At 35.1% G+C, this 9,584-nt stretch overlaps 1 pseudogene across 1 annotated transcript; it reads left to right on the top strand.

Annotated features, from left to right (window-relative positions):
• The first annotated feature begins 4,374 nt into the window (after positions 1-4,374).
• LOC311171818 (V-type proton ATPase subunit G 1-like) lies at positions 4,375-4,722 on the top strand (annotated as a pseudogene). Its single transcript has one exon. The product of its transcript is annotated as a V-type proton ATPase subunit G 1-like (transcript).
• Positions 4,723-9,584: the final 4,862 nt, after the last annotated feature.

Raw genomic sequence — 9,584 nt, 5'->3', positions numbered from 1 at the left:
ACAGTAATGGGTCCCAATACATGCACCAATATTTTTTTAAAGATGTAACTAAATTTTCTATAATACTAAGTATATATTAAGACACTATTCTATCCAGATGCTATTCTATGTCATAAGACATTCAAAAAAATGAATTAATATCACTGTATTCTACCTGAGGGCATGTCCATAAAATAGCAATATGCTTACTTTCATTTCCTTAGTACTCTTGTCAACATAATTTTCTAATAAGCTTTGCTGTGTTTGACCTAGCCAGAATATCAAGAAAGTGATTTATGGATGAAGGTATATTTTACTCCAAATCATGTACCACTAGATCATTTATGTATTTACTTATAGAATCAAATCATAATAGAGGAAAAAATATGAGATTTAACTAATCCATCCAAACTGGTCTTTCTACAGACATTTTTGTTAACTGTTAAAGAAATCACAACTGTGTTTATGTTTCACTCTTTCACTTCAACAAAAGCTTGAAAGATATGTAGATTTTCAATTTTTACCAAAACGTGGTCTATCAAAAGACAAAAATGGTATCAGCTCCTCAAGTCCCACAATCAAAAAAATACAATGTGTCAGGCCTCACTGGTGGCGCAAGGGATTGAGCACAGCACTCTGAAACTATCTGCAGCCTCTGCAGCACAAGTTTGATCCCCGGCCAGCCAGGGAACTACCCATATGGCACAGCAGACCTCTCCTGTCTTGCCCACTGCTCCCCTCAACAGTGTTATTGGTCAGTCTGCCTGTTCTGTCCCCCACTCTGGTGAATTCTCTCACCCACCATACCTCTGGCCTGTACCCCAGTTCTTGTATGCATAAATATATAAATTTAAAAAAAATACAAAGCATCAGACATCTATGAAAACAGTATCACACCATGCTCAATGAGAAGGAAAGCAATAATTGTAGCTACAATTATCCTTATGTGGATTAAGAATTTTGTGCACATCATCTAATGTAATCTGCACAGAAACCGTAAAATAGATAATTCAACATCGGTTTATAGAGAAGAAAAACAAGGGCCAAATAGGCACATAGCTTGTCCTAAGGTCGTGCAATTTTTAAGAGAATGAGGATCCAATCTTAGATTTCTCTGACTTCACCCTCTATTTCTACTTCATCATAGCAAGCCCACAGTGTCATGCCATCATTCTGGAAATGCTGTCACCTAGAAATAATGTAACATGCATCCGTGTGCATTCAAATTTATTTTTAAAACAATTAAGTTTCCATGGATCACAATTTTTTTAAAACTAAACAGGCTTCAGGTCCATTGGCTAAGTAATAAATTAAATTGAAAATTTGTATATTCCTTCATCAGAAAAAACATTATGCTCTCAAAGTGGCTTGCTTATAGTTGGTATTTTCACCAGTTAATAATTTTCTAAAACTAGTAACACCTTAATTCTAGTACTCCTATTCTGATCATTATCCTTCATTAAGGAAATTTTTTCCTTAAATGAGAAAATTTCTAATTTATCGCTCAATTGACCAAAATATATATCAAGTCTTTCCTTTTTCCTAAGTCAATTTCCCTGAAAGATGTGATTCCATTTTTAATATCATCTTGAGTTCACTAAAATCATTTCTCTTAAATACAAATATTAAGGCATTGTCTCTAATTTTTTAAGGAATTGGTTCTAACATGTTTTAAGATTTATGAAAATCTATGCATTTTACCTGTGTAAATGAACTGCTCACTCAATTAAGGCATGCTTTGAATATTAGGCATTTGGATTCTTATATAATCTTGAGTTCTCCTTCAAGTTCACATTGATGCCCCAAGAGGAAAACAACATTCTTTTTTGGGACATTAAAGTGTCAGCATGATTTTTTTTTTTCATAGTAAACAGTGAATGACTCTGGAGAATGAAGTATATGATGAAAATGATTACATGAATGCACTTTGGCCTTGGTTAAAGTATGATCCCTTAGTGGAAAAGAAAGGTAATGATTCCTGACATATGCCTGGCTCAGCTACTAAGTAGCCTATGTCATTAAGTTGATTAATTCATTTCTCTAGAAACCAGTATGCTCTTCCTGAAAATATAACCTCTCATAATTCTCTGAAAAATCCCATAAACATATACATGCTGAAATATAATAAAGAAGCATAACCTAGAAGTTTTTAATTCTTTAATTAAAAAATTATACTTTTTCAAATTTTAAAATACTATTTTTCTGAATTATGTTGGAAAATTATTTAAGCTTATTGATATTTTAATAGTCAAACATTTTGAGTTGTAAGGGAAAATCTTCTCTTGTGGATACCATAGAATAATCTATGAACCAGTGCTAGCTAAGTACCTGAGACCCTCTTAGAAGAATTATAGAAAATACATGAAAACTTAGGCTCCATACCCACAGATTAAAAGTTAATAAATCAGAAATGTTGGAACCTGAATGCAAATAAGAAGAGAAAATAAAGCATACTCCCTGAAGTTCAACTGTGAAAAATCAATCTTTTAAATGTAATCCTAAATTGTTTGATAGAATCAAGCAACCCCAATTAAAGCATGTATTTTTATGAAGTGGAAAGTATATGTAATCACAGAAATGTGCTGATTCTACAAATTTCATGAAAAGCAAAAAAAAAAAATGAAAAGAATAATAAAGGTAGTATATTCACATAATCTGATTTTAGGTGTTAGTATAATGTTAAAATAGAGAATAAAGTATTAGTGCAAAGATTAGTGGAGCAAATATAGTGTTCTGGAAGAGAGTCATGCATATACGGTCAACTGATTTTTTGATAATGTGCTAAGGAAAATCCATGGGGGAAGGATAATATTTTTAAAAAAATGAAATTTGGTTTATACCATACACAAAAATTTTTGACTCATTGTTTGCACCACATATAAAACTTTTTTTTTCCAGCATGAACCTTCAACCTTAATATAAAACCTAGTACTGTCACATTTCTAGTAAAAGCAGCACAGCTCTGTGGCCATGGGTTAGGCAAAGAATTTTATGTAAATGTCAAAGTATATGAACCACTGGAGAAAAAGTGTTAAGGTCCACATCATCACAACTAAAATGATATTTTCTGCAAAAAGACATTGTGAAGGGAATGAACAACCCAGACTTGTGCAAAATATTTGCTAAAGAGTCAGGGACAAAACAGGAATTAGGCATATAGGAAGAAACAAGAAGCAGAGTGAATAAAATATGCAAACTTTGATACGTTACTCATTTTGACTGGTGTATGGGATCAAAAGCTTGTTTTAAAGTTTGCTTATTTTTCTCCTGACAGATGGTGTTTAACCATTTTCCGTGGGTTTACTTACCCTCAATGTTGAAATGGCTAGTCCTGCTTATTCCCACTTCTTATGTTTTTTCTTTTTTCATAAAAAAATTTACATACTTTTTTCCACTTAATCTATTATTTCATTACACTGACTGGCATAAATGTCTGAGGACCTAGATATAATTCTTATTTTTGTTTACCCAGAATAATTGTGAGATAAAAATTTCAAATTGGGGGTGGGGAATCTTCCATATTAGTTTCTATAATGACTGTGCTCACTTATATTCCTACCAACAGTGTGCCAAGATTGACTTTTCTCCGCATCCTTACCAAAACTTGTTACTTTTTAAAAAATAATAGCCAACCTACTCTGTGTCACATTGTGGTTTGATGTATATTTCTTTGATAATTAGTGTGTTAAATACCATCCCATATACCTGCTGGCCTTTGTATGTTTAAAGAAATGTCTATTCATGTCCTTTGCCCATTTTTTTTTAAAAAAAACTGGTTATTTATTTTATTTTTTGCTGTTGAGTTGTAGAGGTTCCCATATATTTTGGATATGAATACTTTATCTGATATATGGATTTCCAATATTTTCTCCCATTCCTGGTGCCATCCTTTAATTTTATGGAATGACTGATTCCTTTTCTGTGAAGATTTTTTTTATTTTATTTTGAAAATATGGTAAAATACAGTTACGATTGCTCACTTGCAAACACTTTACAATTTCCACTTTGACTTTCCTAAATTATTTTGACATTTTGTTTTCCCTTTACTAAAAACACAAGTGGGCCTCCCCAGTGGCGCCTCGGTTGAGCGCTGGGCTGCGAAGCTGCCTGCAGCCTCTACAGCGCCGATCGATCCCCGGCCATCAGTGAGGGTCCCACATGGCGCGCAGACCTCTCCTGCCACCTGCTGCTCCCCTCAGCAGTGTACTTCGTCAGTCTGCCTGTTCTGCTCTCTGCTCTGTCTCTGGCGAAGTATCTAACCTCCCATGCTTCTGACTGTTCCCAGTGCTTGTATAAATAAATAAACAAACAAACAAACAAATAAATAAATAAATCTTAAAAAAAAAATACAAGTGAAATAAAAATTCTTTAGCTTCCCTGACAGTCGCCGCCGCCATGGCCAGTCAGTCGCAGGGCATCAGCAGCTCCTGCAGGTCGAGAAGCGGGCCGCCGAGAAGGTGTCCGAGGCTCGCAAACGAAAGAACCGGAGGCCGAAGCAGGCCAAAGAAGAAGCTCAGGCCGAAATTGAACAGCCTGCAGAGGGAGAAGGAATTCAAGGCCAAGGAAGCTGCGGCTCTGGGATCCCATGGCAGTTGCAGCACTGAGGTGGAGAAGGAGACCCAGAAGATGACCATCCTCCAGGCCTACTTCCAGCAAAACAGGGATGAAGTTCTAGATAACCTTTTGGCCTTTGTCTGTGATATCAAGCCAGAAATCCATCAAAACTGTCGCATAAATGGATAAGGGGAGAAGAAAGAAGTGCCTGTTCCATGGATTGGCATTTTAGATGCTATTTTAGATCCTGGAATATGAAGCTCTAGCAAGGCTTGAGTTATATTCTTCTGTAAAGGCATTAAATTATTTCCATATATTATACAGTCGATCCCTTCACTTTTTGAGGAACAGCAAATCTAGCTTCTTTGTACAGACTTAGAGCTTATCCAAAGATTTCATCTTTTTACCTCATATTTTTTTAGAAATTTAATGGATAGGCATTGTCTGTTTTCCTGTGCTATTAACTCAAGCAACATATATATCAAAACTGACTTTTTCTTTCTTAGATGTAGTTAAAAAGAAGTTTTGTTATTTTTTTAAAGAAAGAAAGGGATTAAATATTATTTTCCCTAATGCTTTCTTGAAGGTCAGGGGCCTTATCTATGAAAAAGTAGTAAATAGTTATTTGTAACCTGTGTGAAGCAGCACCAAGCCTTACTGTAGTCCTTTCTGGCTAAGGCTTAGAACAATGAATAACTAGTATAATTGTTTTATCTGCTTTTAGTTTCTCTTAATCAAAATTACTAGAAGATAGAATTCAAGAACTTGTTACATGTTATTACTTGGTGTACTCAGTCATTTAAAAGTAAAGACTCTTTGTCATGTGTTTTTCCCCAAAAATAAATAAATAAATTATTTAGCTTCCCAAGATGAAAAGTACCTGAAAGGTCACATTACCTGAATCTCTACTGCATACCTTAATCCTCTGCACCCCACTAAGTGTTTGAACACCTCTCATTTTAGTAACAAAAAATTACTTTTAGGAATTCTATTTTTGTACAACTTTGCTTTTATATATTTTCCTACATTAAATCAGTGACTAATTTACATGTTTGTCCTTTTTTTTTTCTTATAACATTGGCTTACACATTGTTTATGATACAGAAATATAGGATCACCCCCTCCAGGTGTTGTTACCACACCACATCCACAATCAAGGCACCCACAGTGCTCACTGTGGTCCATGGTCCTCCTGCCCCCTCTTTAGTATCTCCCCACCACCTTTCTGGCAGCGTCAATTCTAAAAACAGGGTTTGATTATTGAGTTGGCTTTATCTGATCATCTTTTGTTTTACTTCTTTATATTCCACATATAAGTGGCACCATCCCATCTGGTATTTGTCTTTCTACATCTAGCTCTTTCTACTTCTGACATATTTTTCTTAGCATAATCTTCTCCAACTCCATCCATGTTGTTTCAAATAGACAGAAGTTATCTTTTTTGAGAGCTGAGTAGTATTCCATTGTGTGTATGTCACATCATAATCTACTCATCTGTCTTTAGGCACTTAAGTTGTTTCCATAGCTTGGTTATTGTGAATATTGCTGCAATGAAAATATGAGTACATATATCCCAAATTGTCCTCCACTCTATGAATACAGATTATGGAGCATAATTCATGTTACACAGTTGGTGAGGATGTAGGCTTGTAAAGTCATTTTGGAAAGCAATTTGGATTTACCTTAAAAATCTAAAAATGGAAATACCACCTAACCCACCAATCCAACTCTTGCTGCTCTATCTTAAGAACATGAAACCACAACTTAAAATTATATGCACAATGTTTATTGCAGCATTATTTACAACAACTGAAACATGGAAACAATCTAGGTGCCCAATGATAGAGGTTTGGGTTAAGAAGATGTATATTCACACAGTGGAATATTTTTCAGTCATCAGGAAAAATGAAATGTTGCCATTTACAGCAAAATGGAAAGAGTTCAGAGGAACTGTGTGCAGTAAATCAAGTCATAATGACAAAGACAAATACTGGGCATTCACATGACAGAAGTTTTGACAAAGAAAAGAGCTTGTAAAAAGTAGCAGATACTAGTAAAGAAACTAAAGCTTCTGGGGCTAGTAATGAGGAAGGGGACAGAAAGGGTCAAAGGCATGGCCATGAGGAAAAAAAGAGGAAAAATAACAGAAGTTGTTGATGGGAGGCAGATGAGATTAAGAAGTGGAAAAATAAACTCCAGAACAAACAAAAAATTTCAACTTTGGGATCAGATTATTATGTTCTCTAAGTGTTGGAATTTCTCCATCCCATAAACAGGGGCAACATCCCATTAGTGTAAGGATACAATTCAAGCCCAAGGGCAGAATGGATTGTTGCATGGGTTGTTATTCTATAAGATCACATGTTATAGTCCCTAGGCTATATGCACAATTTCATTCTAGGTAAAACCTTGCAAAGAGACTTGACTAATGAGCAATCATTTGGACTTCTTGTCTCTGGGGAGTCAGACCTATATGTGGGAATTCTGGATGTCATATTAGGGATCTGGGGCAAAAAACAAGTGTATCTATGTGAAGATCTTCAGGGACATCATACACTCTAAAAACTCTTTAGCATTCTACAGGCAACAACCTTAGGAGAGGGTCTCAGCAGATCTCCAAGCACAGGTAGGTTAAACCTAATTCCTTATGGGAGACCAAGTATCTTGGAAGCTTTATCTCGTTCAAATCAGACTCATAACAGAAATAAAAATCTTTCCAAGTGAATCGTATCTCTGCCCACTGATTGCTAAATGAAAGTGATGTTGATAAACTTAAACAATAGTATTCAGCATCCCTCCTGATAAATTTGCCTGAGTGAGCATTTATACAGGACAATGAATAGTCATTACAGGGAGTATATTTCATCTTAACATAACGAGAAATGCTTTCTGTCACAGAACTAGTAGAATTGATTAATGCTTCAGAAGGTACTCTACAAGCAGACAGGAAACTTGTTAAATGTCTTTGAAATATAAAATTCCATATCTCCAAGAAAAATTTATAAAATTTCCTAAGATTAATAAAAGCAAGTTTTTCTCCCCCTCCTGGATTTGCATCAGACAGGCTATTAAAGTCCAGGTTGGAGAGACTCCCTAGTGTTAATTGTTAGTTTCTGTGTTGCTGGTAGACACTGAAAGCACCTAAAAAGATGTGGTTTTTGTCCCTAATACAACTTGTGATTAATTTTAGACAAACTCTACAATGTGAGACCTGTGGAACTTACTCTCAAAATTGCATTAGAAAATATTGAAAAATTAATATGCAGTACCATGTCTCATCCAAATTTTAAGGTTAAACTGATTAATACTGGGTATTTTTTTATTTCATATACTGAGAAGCTATACTTTTAAGATATGCTAACAATATTTCTTTTCAAAGCTCAAATTTGAAAATCTATATTTGTGGCGTTGGGCTCACCACACTGACAAACGGGAGTCATGGAGCAGGCTACATAATGCAGGCTGCTGCTGAAAAGCAAGATCCTGGCCCTTTTATTGACACATGTAATTGGTTTTTAGGAGATAAGGGAGATTAAGGAAAGGGGAAGGGTGTAGAAGATTAGGGATTGTGTGTCTGCCCTCCAGGCACTTCTAATCTACTTGATGCTACACCCTAATCCCCAGCCATGGTTCTAATCTCATCAACAAGGCCCTCTACTGATCAGCTTCTGGGGTCCCTTGTCATACATTGGTCCTCGGCCCCCTGGGCATTCCCGGTCATACCTCTTGATGTATAAATCGGGAGTATATGTTATGCATTGGTCCTCAGCCCCTGGGCATTCTGGACATACCTGGTGATGCATAACCTTCCCAGTGTGATGCAGCTTTGTGTTCTTGTTTGATCTGAAGGGTTTAAGGGTTAGGGCTCCTGTTCCTAACTGGCCGGACCACTTTGACCTTGTTTAGGTGACAAAATGGTGGCCTTGGAGTAGCAGACCCACATATGTTTATACAATTAGAAGTGATTTATTAGGAATAAATGCTAAATCAAATAAAGACCCTGAGAAAAAAGACAATATTGGGATATTCCACAGAAATTTTATTTAAATCACATATACTTACCAAAATAAAATGCAAACCTAACTTTGCCATCAGTTACATTTCAATAGAAGAGAGAATTAATAAGTAAGGTTACATGTAAATACTTTTTTTAAAAAAACTAGTTTCATAAATTCAAGTAGACAATGGTTGCTATTGTAAATACTTCTTTGTTCTTATTAAATTAAGGATAAGTTTATTGAATACTATATCTCAGAGTGAAACTTCATCAAATTGCTTCTATGTACAACAAACAAACAGGAAATAGATTGATTAAGGAAACTGATGCCATATGTTTTCCATCATAAACTTACCTATACAGTTCCTTATAGATGCACTGGGAGAAGACAAGAAATATGAGTGTCTGGTGCCAGACATATATTTGATATATGCAGTGAAGTATCTTTAAATTAAAACAAATACACACCACAGATTTGAGAGAACAGCACAACTTAATTTGCTTGTTAAATACATAACTAGATATCGTGTGAACCAGTTTTCTGAATATGTAAAGTGGTAATTCATTGACTATTTCTACTTCAGCTATAAAAGCCTTCAGCAAGGTAGAATGATTTACTGGGATGGAAATAAGAAGCCAGATTATTTATTATGCTAAAAATAAATGCAGGGATCAATTATTTTGCATTCATTGTCAACAGGTTCTGTGCTAACCTACATATATACAATAACTCATTTAATTCACAAATAGATGAATATAAATACTTGGTATAAATCACACAACTATTTGCTGAACTAACAACCTACTAGCCAACTGACCAACCAAACAGAACAAAACATAAAAAATAAAACCCATATAAGACCCTATTATTGATCAATAGCCTCTACTGACTCTTTTCGTGACTTAGAGTCACTTAGCTCACAGTTGGGCCTCCACTGCTTCATCAGCTTTAGAAAATAATTACATATATCTCATAGACATTCCTATGTAATGAGCTTGTTATTTCAAATACTTAGCACAGTTCCAGCACAAAAAATTCACACCATAGTAAGTA

This window comes from Talpa europaea (genome assembly GCF_964194135.1).
Source record: "Talpa europaea genome assembly, chromosome: 1".
Taxonomy (NCBI): Eukaryota; Metazoa; Chordata; class Mammalia; order Eulipotyphla; family Talpidae; genus Talpa; species Talpa europaea.
The sequence above is the reverse complement of the archived record's forward strand: the minus strand, read 5'-3'. Positions and strand labels throughout refer to the sequence as shown.